Source organism: Varroa jacobsoni, unplaced genomic scaffold (assembly GCF_002532875.2).
Source record: "Varroa jacobsoni isolate VJ856 unplaced genomic scaffold, vjacob_1.0 scaffold_1449, whole genome shotgun sequence".
NCBI classification, from domain to species: Eukaryota; Metazoa; Arthropoda; class Arachnida; order Mesostigmata; family Varroidae; genus Varroa; species Varroa jacobsoni.
Genome location: NW_019214351.1, coordinates 170,164 through 192,302, shown reverse-complemented (window position 1 = coordinate 192,302; position 22,139 = coordinate 170,164).

The window sequence follows — 22,139 nt, the reverse complement described above, 5'->3', positions numbered from 1 at the left end:
AAACGTCGTGTAGAAGAAAAGGGAATAGGACCCTGCGTTTCGAAGCTTTATTTTGCATCACGTTTGTCCTGCGTGACCTAAATTTGCGGAAAAACTGTCGTCTCGTTATCCACTTGTCTGGGAAAACAAACAGCCGGAAAAATGATAATATATATAATGCGGAGTACATGTGGATAGAAACCAACTATCAGTTTCTACAATTTACTGCTGTAATCAGTAGTACAGCCCTATTCAGTAGTAATTTTCTTACCTCAGTCTAGTTAATACTTGGAGTTTCCGAGACCGCTTTATATATATATAAACAGCGATATATCCCTTCGTTCTGGTGCTTGTAGTTTGTAATCGACAACCTTTTTACTGTTGTTCATCCCTATAAATGATTCAATTGCTCTCATTTATTTGACCTAATATATGCCCACTCTCTTAATTTTTAGTTTTTTATCTTGTTTCGGTGAATAGCTTGGTCATCAGTGAAAGCTATATTTAAGCTTTATTGCATTTACCGAATTTCTCGATTTACCGAGCATATTATTACTAGGGCCTTTAAACTCTGTTGTTAACTTGTGCCTTATAGGTAATAATTTCAGAGCTCACTGTACTATTTGAAATTCCGTTCGATTTTGCCTTTCCGGAAGCCCTCGGGCGTAAGCATGTACTAACATGGCGTTTTGACTATTAATGCTTGTCTTCGTCCTTATGCACCTCTATCCTGACTCAGGCACGTCAGGATACGCCTAGTATCATGTGTCTATTCTCCAGATGGCCGAAGCGTCGCCATGATGACCGCTAGCTTGAAACTCATACACTTCACTTCCTAAGCTGTTATCCTTACCAAAAGGTTTACGCTTTTTGCCTCTCTTTTAGCTAGGTTGTATTGTTAGCAAGCCTAGATAATGTGAGTCATTAATGTAATTTTAATAAGCCGAGCAACTGACGATATCATACCAAGAATCAAATGTATATTGTGCGACCCATCTGCGCACCGTGTCAATGTTACGAGCCGACGAACAAAACGTATCACTAAGCGGAGCGTGCTCTGTATAAATTTTTTTGCAACAAGAGGACCTTTTTTCAACGAGGCTTTAGGGCCAATGACCACTGCGAGGTCTTAGATATTACGCACTTGTATTGAAATATATTGACCTAGGGTAATTGCCTGTTAGCCGGATATAATGTTGCCTACCTTTGGCACTGTAAAAGACTAGCATTTTTGAAAGCTAACTCAGTCATCTATAACACAGGTATAGGCTAGGCTTATGTTTACGTATTCAATATGATATATGCGGGTACAATGAACAGACTGCACATTATAAATACTGCTTGCTGCCACAAATCTACAAATTACGTTGTGCGCCTTCCATCAACAATTTGCTTAGAAATTGAAAATCCAATGATGTACAAATATACGTAGTGTTTAAGCGAAGCGTACCTTGACCTAAATCGAGCCTTACGTAGGGCTTCCTATGTTTCCTGTACCTTTCAGCTACCGAGTTATTAGCATTCGATGTGCGTGTTCAGAATGTTCTCCCAGGTTTTATCAAGGCAACACTGAAGCTCCCTTTTGTGTTTCTCTTTGGTGCGCTTGCCGTCGTTAGCCATACTCTAGCTTATCTTTAACATGGTGTCAGCATTCTAGCAGGAGCTACTTATCATAGAAGGTCAGAGACGCTCTCGGTGCTTTCAGATGCAATCTCTAGTCAAATTGCGTCGTTCTACTATGCACCATTTCTGTGCTCTGGTTGTTTATTCGACATATACGAATAAAATTGCTGTTAAAACCGGTCTAACATGTGGAACTATTGAACCGGAGATACTATTTCTTCTAATCATTGTCGATGCCAAAAAAGAAGTACAAACATCGCAAGCATGTCATTAGTGTTGTATTTAGGCAGGAGCTGCTCCTTATGCCGGTCTATCAATACCAGGTCAGATTATGCTCTCGGTTTAAGCACTTCATAGAAATGCTTCAATGGAGCAAATGCCAGAGACATTTTCCTCCAATGTAAGTATGGCTTAAAACATCCATTAAGTATCATTCGAATGTTATACTAGCATGAAAACATGTCCGATATTTGACTTCCACTACTTAAAAAAAAACCATCTATGCTGACGGATGCACTTTCTAAATAAGCAACCGTCGCAGATGAACGGAAAGAAGAACAGTGACGAGGGCCTAGACCGCTGCTGGCCTGACAATGGCTCAGTGTGAATGATGCACTCGTATGCGAGTACTCGAGTTCCAACAGAGACGACGAAAACGGTGAGCAGAAAGAGAGGCGAGTCGTTTACAAACAACGAGGAAACACTTAACGAGTGATATGAACAACAGCGAAAGGCACCTTCCTATGCTACACCGGGAGTGTTTCCGTACAGAGGTGCCTACTCCACCGCACTTCATATACTTCAATTTGTCGTTCATATGTGCTAAATTCGCACAGTCGTGTAAATAGGAAACAAAAGTCGGAAGTGGATAAATATTAATAGTGGGAATAAATATGGTCTATATAAATAATCCAGCCAATCGCACTTGCACCCAGTTTTGCTCCTCTAGAGGGGCATCCTGTGGACCAAGCACAGCGGAATCGTTCGGTGAAACGTGAAATATAGGTTTGGTTCCCGGACATCATTTTGGTAACCTCCAGAACAAATTTCATAAAGGATATTAGTGCAATAATTGAGACATTTTTGTGGGCGTATATCCGCTCCTTATGCTGCTCTTGTTCTGCATTAGCAAAAGGCTGTAAACATTTTCCTGTTAAGGGTTGTGTGAGGAAGTAGAAATACCCTGGCTGACACTGAAACACCGCCTGGTCGGTACATACCTCGACTTTTCGGCAACAGTCCGCTTTAAGAGAAACGCAGATTTTAAAGCAAACTTCGAGCTGTCAGAACTTGGAAAAACCTGGCCAACAGTTTAATTCCTAACCATTAACTAAGAAAATAGGATTGTAACGTAAAAATTATTTCCGCCTTCTGAGCTATCTTTGCGTAGTTGAATGATTACGTTGTATTAACTGTTCTTTCGATTCGTCGATGTGATCCTGATTTTAAATTAAAAATTAAACAAACTAAAAAAATCCTGATTTGATTATGACAAAGGCCGCAAAACGAGACCAGGTTTCTTGCTTTTTCGCCTGTCGCTCGTATGTTTGTGTTTTCAAAAAAGTCCACTCGTTTACATTATTTAGAAGTTCAGTCCACGACTTTCCTTTCAAAAGACGAAATCGAACGCGATTTTAATACCGTATATTTCCATATATATCCGTATATTTCGATTTCAAGAAGCCGTAAAATTCGGCCACTCAACGTCTCGATTTAATAAAAAGAACAGCTCCAGATAAGACGAACTCCGTCTGATACCTATCTATAGATATGGAATTCAATGTACATAGCTCGATCTGGTAAAAATCTGTTCACGAATACTTCGAATGAACAATATTTGCTATTGGCACGTGCATATTTTTTAAGTATTTCAGCGAACCGATTTCGCCTCTTTGGATATGCCATGTTTAACCATCTGGTACAAATTCAGTCACCAAATCTTCGAAGCTTGATGCACCATATACTTCGATGGATGATACGAGACAACTTGACAACATACGTATATCAATATTTCTCATCTTCCACAATAAAATTGGTTTTCACTGAAATTTACGGCCTGCAACAGGAGCTCAGTGGAGACGTTAATGCTGACTGATTCACGCGGTCGCTGAAGACCCTAGTATTTTAATTTCGCGTTGTCCATGGAATCGATGAAGCAGAAAATTACTCAGAAGTAAGAAGAAGTCATTCGGACAACTGTCTCTGCGTAATAACCAGCATTTCGAAGACTGTCGGTATTCGAGTCATCGTTTTACGCACGTGTCACACGGATGCATCGTCTCAAGTGTTTTAAATGATATACTTTCCTAAAGGTTAAACTAAGGACTGGTACCTGAAGGAAGGCTGCAGGTTAAGCTTGCTTCTGCTATTAAGGTGACCTAGCAAAGTTTAGCAGAAAACAAGCTAGCTAGAACACATGAATAGTTCATAGGTTTAGTAAGCAAATCCGTTGTCATTGAGTCGATCATCGCAGTGACGGGCCTCATATCTGTGCCTTATAATTGTTCAATCGTGCCGTTGTATCGTATGCTAGTCACTGAACAGTCGTACCAAAAACATGGTTTAAGAGAAAATAGGAATATAAAATATGCATTGGGCTAAGCATCTGAGCTTTTGCTGAATGCTGCAAATGCACTGATTTCAGTTTCTGACTGTACATCCTACTGTCATTATTAATATGGCTCATGCATGAAGGTTTTGACATGACGGAAACGTTTTTGCCATTTGCTTTAGATTAAAACGATGCGCATCTAAATGATATGAGAAATAAACTGTAGATTAAAATTTGAACACTTCACAGTGTTCAGCTATGTTATGCATAGATACTGTTACGTCAGGCACTCCTTTAGGCACTTGGTAGTCCAAGTGCTGGCATTGGGGTAGGGGCAACCGCGGTCGTAGTATAAGGCCTGCAATCAAAAACTCCCTGAAATTCGCAGTACCTTAATGAGTTTTGCAAATTATTTAGCCTTTTAATAACAGCTCAGCATGCGGAAACCGATTTCGGAACTGCTCATATAGCTATACAATAAATATATAGCTAATCACAAATACCCCAAATCCATATCCGTTTATTCTTAAGAGCGGAAAATATTGTAGCCATAAAAATTGGTATATTTTCCTTTGTGATAGATTAATTTTGGGATGAAAATTGAAACAGTGTTGTATGCTCTTTTGTGTTCATTCAAGCACATGTTTTTTGTATAGTTACGGCTATATGTCTGTTACCAATACGTATGAATATATACCATGAACAGGTGGAAGGTGTGACGCGGGTACTGCCTTTGAGCCTCTTGAGGACGTTGCAGCCTGATACTGTGGATGCAGCGCAATACTTCCGTTCAAAACTGACTTGTGAATCCCAGAACAATGAACAAAAATGTCATATAGGAGCATCTCATAGGGATTTGACAACGTGCATACGATTGAAAAGGATTTTCGAAGCAAAGGCCTTCTTGCCATGTTGACGCGTTAGGCCTGGGCAATACATAGTGTATTTAATGATGGCTTTCATTTGCCGAGGGATATGTCTCGGTAAAGCTTACCGTAATAATAATTTGGGCTAGATTGATGCAAGCTAGTGCCCCTTCTACCCACTGATTCAAACATGTCAGTGGGTAGAAGGGACAGACTTGTGAATGTTACCTTGTGAAGGTAACATTCACAAGTCTGAGATGAGCGCTAATACGTTCTAAAACGGCTTTAGACTGAAAACTAATAAAGCAAATTACAAATAGCTTGAGTTATCTGTTGTTCTCAAATATTACTTATTATTAATTTTGTTTTGTCGCTGATATTAGGTTTCATCGGAAGGTGCGTGTATCTATGATTCAAATATACGTGTTATAAAAACGTTTCCGGGTCAGAAGCAACGTTTGAGGGTGAGCGACGCTGTAAGCCTTGTGGTCAGACGAATGCAGACAAATGAATAGCCAGCAAAGATAAAACAGTATCGTTTTACGAATTAGAGTTTATGCTAAAAAGTTCGCGTTCGACGTGCTGACCTAGGTTTGCAAGAATTCCTTATAGCTTAGAAATCTATTTTCTTTACGATGCCCACTCGTCCATGACCACAAACGGCATCACAATACAAAAACAATATGCCTAAAGGCACATTCGGGCAAACCTTCATTTTAAAAATAAATCGTTTCCTTACCTTCCTATATATATAGTAACACTAAACGGAGTGAATGTTTGATCGGCGTACCTACCGCTAGCAACCGATTTACATAGACTTGATCGTCCTACTTTGCTTCGTCGTTGTATACTTGGTCATTACAGTTTGAACTTAAGTGCTATATTTCATGCCACCAGTGCCATAAAATGGCGCAGGTATTAACCATGTACTTGACACAGCGCGCTCATAAACAGTGTTCTGTCAGAACGTTACCGAATAATCGAAGACATTGTTTAAGGTCGCCCTTATCAGTGCGAAGAACGCTGACAACTAAGTTAAAGTTAAAGACGCATTAACTCACGGCTGCTGCCACGAGATTCCGCAAAAGACGTCGGCCACACAAACGTATCTCAATTGACCCATTTTCCAATCATTGTCAGTGTTGACATTATTATGACCCAGGCTAGTTGACTGTTTATTCTGAAATGCATTATTCTATCTAGGGCTAAAAGAAGCAAGTGTGATAGATTTATGTTGTACGCCAGAAGCTAAGAGGCATTGACGCAATATGTCCCAGCTGCAGTAAGGATAAACTCTGCCACAAACTTGTCTTTTATCGATATTTCTATATAGGTACGTACGTTAAAAACGGTTCGTCAGAATCTCCCAGTACTCATGTTAGGGATCGTAACGATGTAATAAAGCATGATAAAAAATTTATAATAATACTGCCTCGCTATTTTTGGGTTGTTTAGATGAAGAAGGCGGCAAAGAACAACTGTAGAATTCCGCGTCGTTAACTGTTATTAAGTGTTGGAACTGAGGAGGCCATATGAATTGTTCTGTTTTTGTCTAACAGCAGAACGTTGGCTTGAAAAATGAAGTCTATTAATCTTTTAGTGTATCTGAAGTGTATACAAGTCGGGACTTGAAAGTGAAATTTGAATAGCTCATGATTTTTAGCTTAACTTCAAAATGTCTGCTATTTAATTCAGCCAACAATCTTTTCGAAATTTTATTGTCGTGATTTTCCATCAATAAAAACGCGAAGTGTCTAGATATTTTTACCGTGATTTCGTCTGCTCTCGATGGGCACAATGTGTCGCGTCTGCGTGTAGATTGTCGATGGATCGCCGATTACTGCCATACGTCAAGCAGGATTGGTGGGTTTGTTAGCTTTTTCTAAAAGATCACCATAGTGGCCTACTAGAAATCGTATGATGTAATAAAGTTTTCCCGTTAGCGCTTCAACTAACCTATAGGAACTAATACCGACAGGGTGAGGAGGACTTTTTCCATTATTACAGGTGCTAGCCTGATATATTTTTTGCGAAAGGTACGTGTGCGAAATGCGCCGTGCTGTTCTTCTCTAAGGAAGTCATCTTTGAGATTTGCAAGCGACACCTAACGTAAGGCGGTGCGTCCGTGCTCACGACACTGCCATGAGAGTGCGTGCGCGCCCCCTAGGGAGCAGCTTACGACTCCGTGAGGCTGAATTTCTGGACCGTCAGGTATTTATGTTTTTTTAGTTATACGGGCGGTAATTTAGTGTCGTCATGTTTCACATAATAATGCCAATGGCTTCACAAAAATACGGCTGAAAAAAATTGAACTGACTTTGACAAATTAAAACCTCATTGACAGGAATGGTCTGCCGAGAATTAACTCTCTCTCAAGTTTGCCGATTATGACGAACGCGTTTTCCGGCGCGTCATGGACCAGAACGCTAGCTATCGTCAGAACAGCCGATGGAGTGTGTAGAGCAGCATATAGGTTCATGATCTTGACATATCCGGTGTTCAAAGTTTAGCCACGAATCGCGGAGAAATTGCATATACGTCCGTCTTTTGGTCGGCTGTCGTAAGGATTTTCGCTCAGCGAAGCGTGACCTCATTGAATTACGACTAGGTCATCGATTTTGTTTATGCAAGCAACTGGTATTCGGGCAGAGTTGACTTTCTGGCCGCACTGAATCCTTAAAATACCTTCGCTTTTTGCAGTTGAAGCATGCTATTACGGACGTTTTCACAATCTTCCCTGCCAAACTGTACGTAATACCGTTCACGAGTTCAGAGACCCTCTCGTATAGTACCGTAGAGTTTCGATGTACCAGAGCGAGCCGTCTAAACGCACAAAAATCGCAATAGTCTAGTCGACAAAAAAAATGACGGTCGCTCCTGTATATTCCAGGGAAGTTTCGAAAACAGATGGTCACCCTGTTCATCACAAGACGTTTCTACTAGACGAAAGTATAAAAGTCTTGTTTATATATATCAACCAACCTTAACTAAGCTTACCTATTTGTGCGGTCGCTTAACCACAGCTCGAGAATTGTTCTATAAGGAACTAGGGTCGCCGTATGCCACGACGCGCCGTCAAGACTAAATAATAAGTATTTTATTGCTTATGTAAATTCTTTACGGCATACCATTGTATACGACCACACCATAGCCAAAGCATATCACGCCTCGGGTCCTAAATATGTCGACTTTAACAGCAAGTACATTCCTGTAGCTGATTAATTCGTGTCTGTCGAGAATGCTCTACTATTCCTCTAAGACTTCAAAATTACGCTGTAGAATATAACGAGATTTCTATCCATTGTCTTTGAGAGCGAACCGTTTATCAATACCAACGACCTGTTGCCTTCCGTGGATCATTTTATTAAGTTAAATGCCAGTTACTCCAGGAAGGACTAACAGTTAGTCCGGGAAGAAAGACCAAATGTTCCCAAATGCCTGCAACTTCTTGGGCGGTCCTTTCTTCCATTTGTGTTATAGACCATAGGCATCTAAAATATCAGATATAGCGTCTATATCGTTATACAAAGATAACACACTGTTTAGAGAAATCTTGGATTTAAACTATTGTACCTGGGTAAAACACCCAGGTGCAATAGTTTATACAGTGTGAAAGGAGGTTAATTTCGACGTCAAACCTCCATTATCGGGGCGAATTTGATGCGATGATATCACGGCAGCCAATAGTTTTTAACAAAAACATGCCAAATATAAATGTTCTTGATTGCTCGTTCTAGCGCTCAAAAGGGGTACAGTTGCGAGTCCTTGTGAGATATGATAGTCAAGCAAGGAGAGACGAGTTTGGTTCAGTGCGCCATCAATGATCGACGACGCAATTATGTGTCTAAATCTTACTATCTATTCATGTATGGTCACAATTGTACCTTAATTTAGTTCTTCTCAAACATATACTTACTGAAACATCGGCCTGTCGATCTCACCGACAATTGTTCCTCTAATATTGGTACTAGTACACTTTTCGTTAGATGAGATGTTACCGACCTTTAAGGGAGATTCGCATGAAGGAAGCTAATTAGTGGAGATCAATAACAATGTATGTTTAACAATGCGTTCAGGTTGGATAAACCTTTGGGCTGTTTTGTCGTAACGTAATGTTCAGGTTTAACAGATTTGGAAAATCGTTTGAAAATCGAAAAGAGCATTTTTGGTACATCTAGATTTGTGCTATAAAAAAGAATAGTTATCTTGAGAATATTAACGGCCAATTGGGTCCTCTAGATGACCTCCAAAGGTTACTTTTTGCACCTTTCCAATTGTTTTGTCGTTTCAAGCCCTTGTGCATCTTCGGACCCTTGACGTGTCATTAACCTAAAATCTCAGATTAGAAATCATTCGTCTGTAACCTATTTGAACAAAACTTAGAAAAGAAAGTCCAGTAAGAAAGTATATATTAAAAAAGACCACTGTTTATATACCGAGTCGAATCTGTAACAGCGACACGCATTTGTTATATTATATGTTGCTTGTTTTCATACAGTTTTATAAACAAAGCATCATTAATTCAGACGCGCTATTCAGTGCTTCAGGATAGAAAGCAAGTATACAAACCAATACCTAACAAGCTTACTAAGGAAATGTTTCTCTAAACATTTAAATAGGGATTGATATTGTGTTGGCTCTAAATTATCAAGCAATCTCATTTTATATTTCTCAATTACTTGCTTGTTTGCGCTCACCGAAGTACATCCTATTCCTGCTATTATTTATTACACATAATGGAGCTCTGTTCAAAATGTTTAAAGACCTAAAGAAATTTGGGCAGCAAACGAGAATTTCTGGTTGAGACAAAACATTGTACACGGGTACAACAATATAGTGCCAGCATGGCATATTCTCCATATTTTAGTTTACGGTATATCGTTTATTACTTAGTTGCTTTGAAAATAACTATCGAAAACAGGCCAGCTAGCTGGTGGCAATCCTGCTTTGTCCAAATAAACTCCATTGATTTACACACAGCCCGGGAAGACTTTCCGGTCTGTAATAGAATTAATGCGATAGGATTAATGCAACACTTAAATACATTCGTACTAATCCAATGGCGTATATTGTAATTTATGTCATTTTTATGTCAAACGACATTTTTAGGGAATAAAATTTGCTGATTATACGTTGTTTTTAAAACTGTAGTTGAACAAAAGTAACTATTTCTTAGTAACTATTTCCAAAAGTAACTTAAATCTTTCACTTGTGCTAGAAATGTTGCTCCTGACGCTCACGACTATTCAATAACACCTCAGTCCACGACGATTACTGCTTCAGCTCAACATCCAAACTATTTAATTCGAAAATAACGTTTTAATAGTAACCGTGCGTCTAGTGATGCTGCCAGACATAAATTCGTCAAAGTGTCTCTTTAGTATGTTATATAACAAAAAAATTCAACGAAACTCAATTGTAGGCTGATAACAGGTTAAAAGTCCTGAAACTGCAAGGGCTCGAAATGGCTAAAGAGTTAAAAAGGTGCAAAAAATCTTAAAAAGAAATAAGCATTGAAGGATGTCTAGGTGATCCAATCGGCACCGAAACGGCCGTTTATTTCTGTGTTGAAAACCTATCATTTATGGCCGCCATCAAAAAAGGTCTTTTGGGCTTTTGGATAAATTTTCGAGTCATTTTGGATAACCACTATTTTGGATCTTCTAGTGAGCTTCAAAGAAGTTTTTTTTTGAGTCCTTCAAACGCCACATGAAAGCTGGCAATAATGTAAACCGTCGGTTCAGGGTAAAGAAGGAAGTTTTCAGTATTAGTACGGATTCGTCCAACGCATTATATAGTAGCTGATATTTGCTCAGAAAGCGAAAACGACGTAGTGCTATTCGCTATGAAGAGTTTGTTCCTTTGTTCTGGGGAAAACTGGTTTTCGCCCCACACCAAGAACAGTGGATAGACGCCTGCCATTAGTGGCAAACAGCCCGTCATGTTTTTCCTAAATTGAGCATGCGACCTCGCCTTTCCGTAGGTAACTTCCACGCCATATGTGGATTAGCTTATCTTTTGATGGGTCCAAGGTAGTCGGCACAGCTAGTTAAGTTTTAGCAAGTTATGCAGAATCAGGAATATGGAATATAAAAGTTTTAGATGCCTTTTAGTTACCATGTTAAGGAGTACGCTCAACAGCTGTGCAGCGTTATAGAAACAAAATTGGGACATTTTATTATTTGACTAGTTGATCTATATAGGTAAACTAATTGTTTTCATTTTGAGTACCATTCTCATGGAGTATCCGACAATGGTGATTTGTCGCATAGCAAGTTGTTACGACCGTCATCACACGTCTCCAAGCTCAAAATGTTCGTGTAAAAACGTCCAAATAATAGAGTTATTTAATTTTAAAAAGGTAACGCAACGCAAGGCAAAATTACCGGAAGCCAGGAATTCTTAGTTAGTTCTGAAAACGTTTCCCGTGCACGACGATCGAGTAGGATCGATAGAAAGAGAGTAGCGTATTGGCGTTATATTGGAAGCACGTACTCAATAACGTTATATATTATAAAGTTTATTTAAAACATCTTTATTTAAATAAAGTTTTCGTCTTTTAGATACCTGTTTAAACTAGAGACCAGATCAGCCAAGAACGACGGTAGATGGCAGCTTTTATAAGGTTAGAGAATTATTAGAATAATCAATTGGGAGCTCAAATGCTTAACAACGTGCCACCTTATCAATGGCATGTCAGTGCAATAGAAACCTAACTAGTACCTCTGAACCTCCTGAACAGGTACCTCTGAACTCTTTTAATGAAGGTCACGATTAAAGATAATCGAGTGTAAATGAAATATACGCTTTCATAGACTAGAACCGCTTGCGTTCGATTAATGGGTTGCAAGTACCATAGTAATAACAAGTTAGTTGAAAGTAGATTTGCGACCCTAAAAACTTAGACGATAAGTCTTGGACTGTTTAAATACGTCCATTCATTTTTTTAAGTACTATAGATTTTACGTTAATAAGAAGAGGTGAAGAATCACCGGACGCCGTCATATGGCATTACAATTCTAATTATCGCTAACTCCTTTTTTCAGGTTAGAATTGTTAGTGGGGTATACGATTGGGTCAGGGGAACCTGATGTGTAAGAAGCTAGTTGCATATATACATACATACATGGAATACACAGGTACTGAATTGCGAGGTCTGATTTTCGCATATGTATTAATTAGCGACGCTCGAAAATAAATTGTTGTTTGGATTTTTTTTTTATTTTCACGATTTAGTTCATTATTTATGGTATAAATATTACATTATTCATAAGTACATTAAAATTTGGTGTGAAAAGTGGGCCAAGAACATGACTCTAAGTTGTCAATTCTGCATCAGGAGAGATAAACACTTCAATAGAAGCACGAAAGTAAAAGCTTTATAGCTAAAGATAAAATAACATTCAACGATACAGTAGGCACAATGTAAAGGAAGGTCATGACTGATGCGTTGCCCTCTTTGAAACATTGTCTAACAAATAATTCAGAACCGAGTAATCTTGTTTGAATTTTCCCGCGAGAACACGTTTCTCACATCATACGTAAGTCATCATAAACTGTATTCAAAGAATGTATATTATGCACATTAAGGCTCAAAAACTGAATTGTTCCAAAATACGTAGGTTGATATAATTTTTGATTTGGCATTTTTTTAGGGTCGCAAAGAGCTTTTGATGTCTCTGCTCCAAACTACATTAGCGCACGTAATTATCGGGTACGTAAGAGATGTAGATACACAATGTGTTGAAAAAACCCCAATGCGAGGACTGAATAACATAGTGATTATAGAGGAAATTTAAGGGAACGACTAGCGCGGTCCACTTTTTGTCTATTATTAATAATAAGCTGAAAGCTCTTACTGATAAATTTTGACTGCCCCAATGGAATTGCTCGGAATGTCAATGAAGCACTGAGAAAAATCAATTGTATCTTGTCTAGGTTTAACATTGTCTGGTTCGGTAGATTTCGGCGCTGGGAAACAATTTACGGATGGATCTTGAGAGAATAAGGTCGCCGGCCAAAGAAAAGCATACAGCGTATTTTCACATGATTAAATGTGAGGACCCATGCTATTATTGTAGAAAAATTGAACAAATATAAATAGTACGATGGTATTTAGCGAGAAATTCGAAACTTCAGTACAAATGCGTACAGTTGAGAGACGATCGTAGACTTTCACAAAGCGAAGCGGTAGGAAAAAAGCCAAGGTGGGACGTATAAAAACATCGTGCTTGCCTTCGCGGCATCAATTGAAAATATTAAGAAGGCGTTACATCTAGCAGGAACAAGTGATACGGTTAGAGATGAGACAGAAAATTAGGCCACAGGACTAAAATCATATTGCGAATTAGGAAAACAATCTATATCAAAAATATAAATCTCAAACCGATGTCTAGCATTTTTCTAAAAAAAAGTTTCGCACAGAACTGAGTTACAGCTATTAGTGAATGGTTGAGTTATGACTGTTGCCCTTTGTTTAATAAAAAAAAAAAAAAAAAAAAAACTAATTTGGAAAATTCTACGCGATGAGGCAAAAGGTGGATTTCGCAGAAAGAATATGAACGTCTGTGATGACAGGCAAATAACTGTATGCGAAGATTTCGGATTAATTTTAGATGGCTGAACAGCAAGCGATTCAGTCAAGTCTAATCGCATACACGTAAGGCCTTCGAGAAAGTTCTTCAGTAAACGTAAGAATGAAATAAAGAGCAGAAAAAGCGTTTTCGGGGGAACTACTCTACTAGTAACAGGCCCAGTTTCAAGGGACCTAATACAGTGAAAACATTTTTTGCGTGAGGCGAAATTGAGTACGAACGCTAAGCAACCCAAAGCAAATGCGAGTCTTCTTGTTTTTCGTATACTGTCTATGTCACTGCCAATGATATAACATTGTATATATAACATGCTATAAAAAGCTATTCTATAACGAAGCTCGCTGAAGATGGAGCGACACCTAAACAAACCCATGTTCTTTTAGCACATCGAAACTAAATTATTTATACTTTATATATATATAGTACTAGGTTCACTAATTAATACATGTTAGTTATATGAAGTGGCCAAGTGTTTTGCGTTACACACTTCAACATAGCTAAGTAGCTCAACATACCTTTGACAGGTACGCTATCTCTAATAAAGCTATATGGTCCAAGAACTAAACTGACGGCGTTTTATTTAGTGAGAAATAAAAAAAAAAAATAGGATAAATTTTATGGTATCGACTATCATGATGTCATTTTGTCTACTCACCAATTATCCAATACGTTTCGCGTGCATATTAGAAGCAGATCAACAGTTACAAGGGCCAAAGTTGGATTAAGATTTCTCCTTTTCCCTTACAGTACATAACAGTGGTTCAGCAAATACTTAAATTTACTTCAGTTAGCCAAAAATAGTATATATATAAAGCATGCAGTATTCGAGTAAGGTTTATCTGGGGAAAAATTTTCGAACGAATCTTTTTTGAAAACTTGAACGAAACCAGTGTTTTATCTAACATTTCACAGTAGCATTAATGCGTCGAAAAAGTCAGCTGGTACTCAACAAACATTCTAGTAACATAACTCTTGAATTTAGCTCGTTTTAAACGTAAAATATGCTCTTAAATATTATTCAGGTAGGTCCAGTTCCATAGAGACACTGGTCTAAAATCCACTTGCTCTCCTGTTAGAACTAAATTTATTCAGGCTTATTATAACAGCCGGGCTGTTTTTATGCTTTTCAACACAAAAAATCTTTTGACATTATCAAAGTGGATACTGTAAAAATACTGGTTTCAGGCTTTTAGGCGTAGCAGATAGGATCTTTGCGTACAGCCTACATTGTAGAATGTAAGCCTCGGAAGGCCAATACGGGCGGCACCGTAGTTTGTAACCCAAGTCGAGAAAGCTGAGGTGCCACCTTCTTCTATTATTAACCAGGTTACTCTCAGAACAATAAGAAGCTTTTCAGCGTCCAGCTCGGCAGGTCGGCGACTTGGCCACAATCGATAACAAAACGAACCCTTTAGGTAGCAACGTTGCGATTAGTTGGTCTTTAATACCCTTCTGTTAACGACACTTGCGTTCTCTTCCTCTTTTTTTTTCGTCACCAGTTTCTTCCTATAAAAAAGGGTCGGTCAATCGCTTTGCGCCTGGCAGGTGCACAACTTAAAGCTAGAATTAGTCAGTTCGGAAATACGATAATACGATAAGAAATAGATATTGTAATGATATGTAATAGGGCTTGTCGGCCAGCAACAGAATTCAAGAGTTGACAAACTGCTTTCTGAGAAACCCAAATCTTTGTTTAACGCTTCAAAAATTAAATTTCTTGTCTGGCATTAAGTGGCTGATTGGCCTTAATTCCACCATATATCTAAAAGCAGGACACAAGGCTCATAATAGTAGCACTCACTTGTGGACTGATCAAAACGTGTTACCATTTGCCTACAGTGGACATAACGGTAATAATTATATCGCCTGATGTACCCGATGCAATATTTTTGGATGCGCCTGAAACTACAGTTAACTATAGTAAACTTTAATGTAAAGTTTAAAAGACTTTGTAAGAGCATTATAATAATCCGTTGACGCTATTGAGCTAGTATATTTGTGCCACCACAGTTAGCAAATAAACGAAGCCGAGAGAAGCTATCGATGAGAAAAGGGCCCTATGTGGTCCATTTACGGCTTACACAAGTCGTGTAATGTTCCTATATAGGCCATCGATAGAAAAAAAATTCGCTTTGTTCTATTCGTTCAGTGCGAACCCCCCAAACAGGGAGTGGACACCCTAAAAAAAAGAGGTATGATCAAAGGGTTATGTAAAACTGTTTTTTGAAGGAAAATCAGTTTAGTTATTTTGCTACTGGCCTTTCAGATCTGAAGACCCGCTAATATGGGCTGATATCTGTCTTTTCTCGTCTGTTCCGCCCTGTCCAACGAACACAAAAGGAAAGCTCGTTTTCGCTCTCGAGGACGTCTTCTTTTTCATGTTACTATAGCGGGATGGCAATATAAACGAGTTACCTTCGATTGGTTTAAGATATCGAGACTGATGGCATGTGATACTGATAAATATACTTATATTGTCTTGCTTTGTGGCTAGTGTTGTAAAAAGTAATCCAACTCAATAGAACGACTTACAATCAAGGCGCAAATGATAAATTTGTCTATAGAGCAAATTAGGATAATCTGCTCTATATATATACATATTATATAATTAAAAACATTAGGATAATGTTTTTGATTATGTAATAGTTTCGATTAGTTAGTTTAACAGATAAGTAAATATATTTATCTGTGAGGCTAATGATCTAAGTTCTGAAAACTCATTCTCGAATAATCAACTATAGGCGTGATATGAATAAATCTTAATTACGGCTACTGCCTTTACAAATACATATTCATTGAAAATTATTTTTCTACATCCACTGTACAATTGAGCCAAAGTTCAACCGTTACCTTCAGCAATTTTAACTTACTATATATATATATATATATATATATAAATTTAACAGCAACCTTAACTCTTAATCTTTAAAAAAGACTAGAGTATTAACATGTTGAGCATTATCTTATAGAGAAATGATTATAACTTAGATAGTGCTTCTAACTTAGCGAGCCACCAATCAGAAACCTTTTCACGTGACGTCTGTTATACTGAAAAAGCCACTTTAGAGAGAATTACTTGTACAGCGTAATGTAAACTGTTACTCGATTATAACCCTGCTTTCGTTAAATCCTCTCGTTAGGTGCGCAGACGACTGGCTCGCTATTGATCGTTATTCCCGCTACTTATGGAATTACCGTGGTAATTCTGATACCCTGATGCACATATCTGTTTATCCAATCATGGCGAACACTATATCACTCGAGATTATTGTGCCTCACGTAGATTACGCCCTTTTGCAGGAAGACCTGCATAGTGTTCGTAAACAATCTTTTCTGCTTCTAATAAAAACAAAGGAAGAGATCGATTAAATCGTCGATGCTTTACGTTTACCTAGATGAACGTGAGAAGAAGCTTAGGCTTGACCAACGCACTACTGCTCGTTTCTAGGAAAAATGGTTGGTTACCAGTTTAAGACAAGTACCTATTAGAACGGCACCTGATTATAGGTAATCGTAGTTCACTATTATGCATAACCATACCGCTTTAACTGGGATTTGTAACGCCAGTGTAAAATAAAACATTGGGATATCTTGAAATAACTATACAGTGTTACTTACAAAAGTAATTAAACAAGATGTAATAAATTCGAGATCACCTTGTTAGTGTTACTAGTTATTTCAGATATATTTTCAGCAACCCGTCTTTCACTGAGGTTAGCATCCGTAAGATTTACTTTTTCCTTTAAGAGCTTGTTGACTGAGATTGGCTATGTTAACAGAGGGAAATCCATTGGGACATCTTGCTCATATCACATATATTACCGCGTAGAAATTATTGGACAATAAGGTGTAGGGGCGTACTAAGGACATATGTCAATATGTATCACTAGGAAATTATAAATGTATCGTTAAATATCAAGGATTTGCACTAATAGGAATAAAACAGCAATAACCAAGACCACGATAGCGTCCTGCCAATGAACTGGAGCAAGTTAACGAAGGAGACTGGACCCTGCCCAAGTAAATTCGCAATCGTTTATTCTACATTATTTCCTACGACGGACGTAAATTGCAACCATGGTACTTATCGCGATGGAGGCTAGAACTAGAGAGCACAAAAATATAATTACAGTCATCACAGAATAGGTAAACAGAGACTGGAAAATCCATTGCAATAGTTTGAGAGTTTGCATTGTAGCTACCATGCTTAAAAATAATCATTTGGATTCGGTCAGAGTCAGCGAATGGTGCTAGCATTATTGGAAATAAAACTTCCTTTAAATGTTCATTATTAAGTTGCCTATCACAAGACATAGGATTACCGCAGGCAAGTTGTAGATCATCAAGTGAACATACAGACTAACCCATAAGCTTTTTAAAACAAACTCTAAATGAAGCTTTTACGTTCGAACATAGATTACTTTTAACTACACAGGGCCGACTCCTACACATGGAAACCGAAACCCTATATATTATTCTACGACAGCTCTGAAACCACTCTCTATGGCCAATTTTTGGAGCGGAATCGATCGTATTTAGTATTGGCTGTTGTAGCTGCGCTGCGAATATGAACTTTACCATGTTTGCAGATGTTTTTCTGAAGGCGAAAAAAAATATTCTCTTTTGCTAAGTTTTCGCAGCACAGCTACCCTCAAATAGCGAAAAGCACCAGCTTGAAAATGGCCTCAAGGTATAAGCTTCGTCTGTGGAAATCATTACTGCAATTTAAACTTAAAGCTCACTAAATGTCGGTTTTAAACTTCGCATGCTTAGCCTTACCAGAAGTCCTGCATCTGCTGTAGGTATTTCCTAGAATAAAATAGGATGTTCTGTAGATCTAAAATTGTGTTCAATATATCGAAGGTACAACTTTTTTTCTGAGGTCCAAGTAGCCATTGTCGATAACTGAATTAGCAAAAAAAAATTGTTTGGCAAGATGGAGGTAAATGCTTGTGCGCCTATTTATGCTTAGAAATGATTCCGATAAACCAAAATCGTAAAATTTGTTTACTTTTAGAATAGACTCACTATCTAACGCATGTTTGCACGCAAATCACCGATTTAACGAAATTATGTTAAGTACATAAACGTATATGGTTAACAAAAGCATCCATACAATTTTTCCGGGCACCGTGCGTCGATAGAACTTCACCTAAGTATAGCTAAGTATTCTACGTAAAGTAATTTAGCTGGTTTTATAGACCTCACTATTTTTTACCGTAGTATCAACACGACACTTTCAATAACAAAAGTAGTTTTTAATTGGAAATTGGAAAAACACAGCGAAATAGGCTTCGGGTCCGCAAAAGCGTGTAACAGACATAATTAAAACTACGGCGCCGGAAGGATATTAAAACAGAAAAATCAAATACTGAAATCCTGGTCATTTCTTAAACGAGGTTACCGATTACAGTATTTAAACATAAAATGACTTTAAACAATATTATAATAATGAATATACGATAACGGACGGCTAATTAAAAAATGCGAAACGACATGTTGTAATAACAGGGCTACATGTAACGGCGATTTTTTTGCGGATACACCATAATTCGTTGTTTAATCAAAATACGTAGTAATAAATAAAAAAAAAAAGCAAATTTCGAATCAAAGAAATCATTATATTGTAATTTGTAAGCCGATCGCCCTACCCATCTAAGTAACATGGGTAGGGTGATCGGCTACAAAATAATAAAACTATAAAGGATTAAAAGAGCTTTAGGAATAAAGTAATGTACGAGACTTTATAAAGCGGGTAGACTTCCTCGATAGTAGATTGGACCTAGAGAACGTAAGACGAAAAATTGCCGGCTTCCGCGCCACAGACCTATTAGGCTTTAAAGGAGTTCGGATTTTTTGGCAATATTGATCGTCTCCCCTGTCGTGAAATATTTTGTCATAATACGAGCCATTGATATTTATTGTGAATATGAATTGTCACTTACTCCCGAATCTACTCGAGACTATCACTAGAGTCACTGTCTTTGCCGTTTGACGCCAGTCTGTAACCTAATCCTCGTTTGGTAACCGCTATAATGGATCAGTCTACCCATTTATTTCCTCTAGCAACGGCGTGCTTCACACGGAACTTTCGCTGTTAGTGGTTCCGTAAATCGTCCCTAGGGGTATCACTCCCGTTTCGATTTGTCCCAAGTCAGTTCGGTGAGAACCCATTGTTTGCTTGCCTCTTGCTTCTTCGACGTTTTTGTTACAATCTTATTTTACACGCTTTGATAAAGTCTATATTTGGTCTCTATTCTCCTCAAAAGTTTTTACGGTCAAGCCATTCCTCCCCTTGAGTCCTCGAGGTATGAATACGTACTAAATCACGAAGCGCTGATTTTTAGGACCAAACGATATCACTGTCTCTGAACGTATGATGAACCTGATGACACTTAGTTACGGCATAGAAATAGTTTAGGACATAATGAGAGTAGTTACCAAATTGTATGTGCCAACGCTGCGCAGTTAAAAAATTATTCAAAAAGACCGGCTCTCTAAATTGTTGCGGACGAGCAAATGTAATAGTATTGATAATATTTTGTATTAACTGGCATTTATCATAATTTATTCTGCAGACGTTATATTTTTTCGAGATATAAAACAGTGGTATGATGCTGATGTTATGTAAATAGGCTAGACGGTAAGATGCTCGATGTTACCTTGTTTAGAAATTACCATAAAATAGAATGGTTCTTTTACCAATACCAATTTACCTAAACAAAGCAACATACCAATTGGCCAACTGAGCACCTCCCTCTAAAATTATTACTATTCTAAAATATTTGTGGGAACCCATAGGAGAGCGCACTACGTTACAAAATCGGAATAGTTTTGTAGGTAGATTAAGTAGCGCTTTAGGGTCTAAGAATAATGGTACAATGATGATCCCACTGACGGTATTTTATAAAGAAAAAGCTGTAAGATTGGACACTGCACATACTCATGATACTACACAAGATCATGCTTGCTAAACTTTATGACACGTGCCGGTCTGGGTTTGAATCTGGTCGTAAACGTAGTTTCGTTCTGGGAACCAGCCGTTTAACATATTGTTTTACGCCTTACGAGAAACGCTGGTGTTAACTATGATTCAGCCGTACCCATTATATCATTTACTCAGAGGTTACGATAGTGCTCCTAACTGGTGAACCATCAATCAAAAAACCAGTTGCTACAACTTTTTGCAACTTCCGAGCGCAACTATTCTCTGCGACAATGACAATTTATTGTCCAAAGGATAGCGTCATACTGAAAATTCGCACATCAAATCATGAAGCTATCTCTTGATAAAACAGCTGTCTAAGCTAAGAGATGGGGAAGGTTGCGTAAAAATAAAGAGGCAAATAGTTCGAATGTACGCGTAGCATTTTCGCAGTTAATAATCTAAAGGTAAACTAGGATTTTTCACAAGCTAACGGTTAATTAACAGCCAATGGCCAGCTTACTTTTCGTACCTCTGGTAACGTTGAGGCTGAATGTTTTGCAATGAACCTATCGAAATAGTTCTCAGAATGAAAGAAGTAATTATGTCTTGATAATGAAACCTTAAAAAGCACCTCGGAAGAAACAAACGTTACCTGTTTGCTTATTGGCTTCAATGAGGAAAGAATCGTGGAGGAAGTGAATTTTTTGTTGAGACTTAAACCGGTAGATAATTTATGGGAATGAATGGTTTTAGATCGACTTTGGTAGTTTTCTATTTATTACAACCATTTCAAGGGTATAATTTTGTGTTCTTAAAATCTCCACTAGAAATCTTACCTCACTTTTTTTTATAATCGTTTTAGGGCAGGCATTAAGGAATTGTCGTCAGACATTTTAAGGAATAGAATTAATCTACGACTATATATATTGATGGTGCATATTGATTCTCGTATTAAAATAAGGCTCAAAAGCATAATTTTCCGACGTAAACTATGGAAACCATAAAAGATTCGGAGCACATCAATATCTTTCTCTATTTTTGGTTGATAAGCGGTTTAATATTTTAACTTGTGCTCATTATAACAATGAAAACAAAAAAATCACAATAGCTTTCTAACAAATCAAAGCAAAATTGTTAGCTAACATGTTATTGCTAATTGTTGCTTGGAAGCTCCTCATGCGCATACATATTCCTTAATAAAACATGTAAATATATACGAAAGGGTAAATAACAACTAGACGGCAACAAAAAAGATATTTTGATCTCAATAAAGACGAAGGCGGTACTCATAAAAGCTGGGTAGTTTTATCTGTGCGTTTCATATTGTAGAGCAGATAGTCAGGTCCAGCAGTCATTCGTCGTTGCTTGTGTTTACGAACACATACAGATACAAATGAAAACAGACAGAGTTTTGTATAGGTATCAACATTACTAAATTGTTAGTAAACCTGGGTCTAGAATTTCCAAATTTAATTCACAGACACACACCTAAGAGTTATGTCGGCTTTCAGAAACCGAGATCGACTAGAAATGACATCGCATTTTCATCTTGTATATCTAGCGGATAATAGTAACTACTAAACGCGTTGTATAATAAG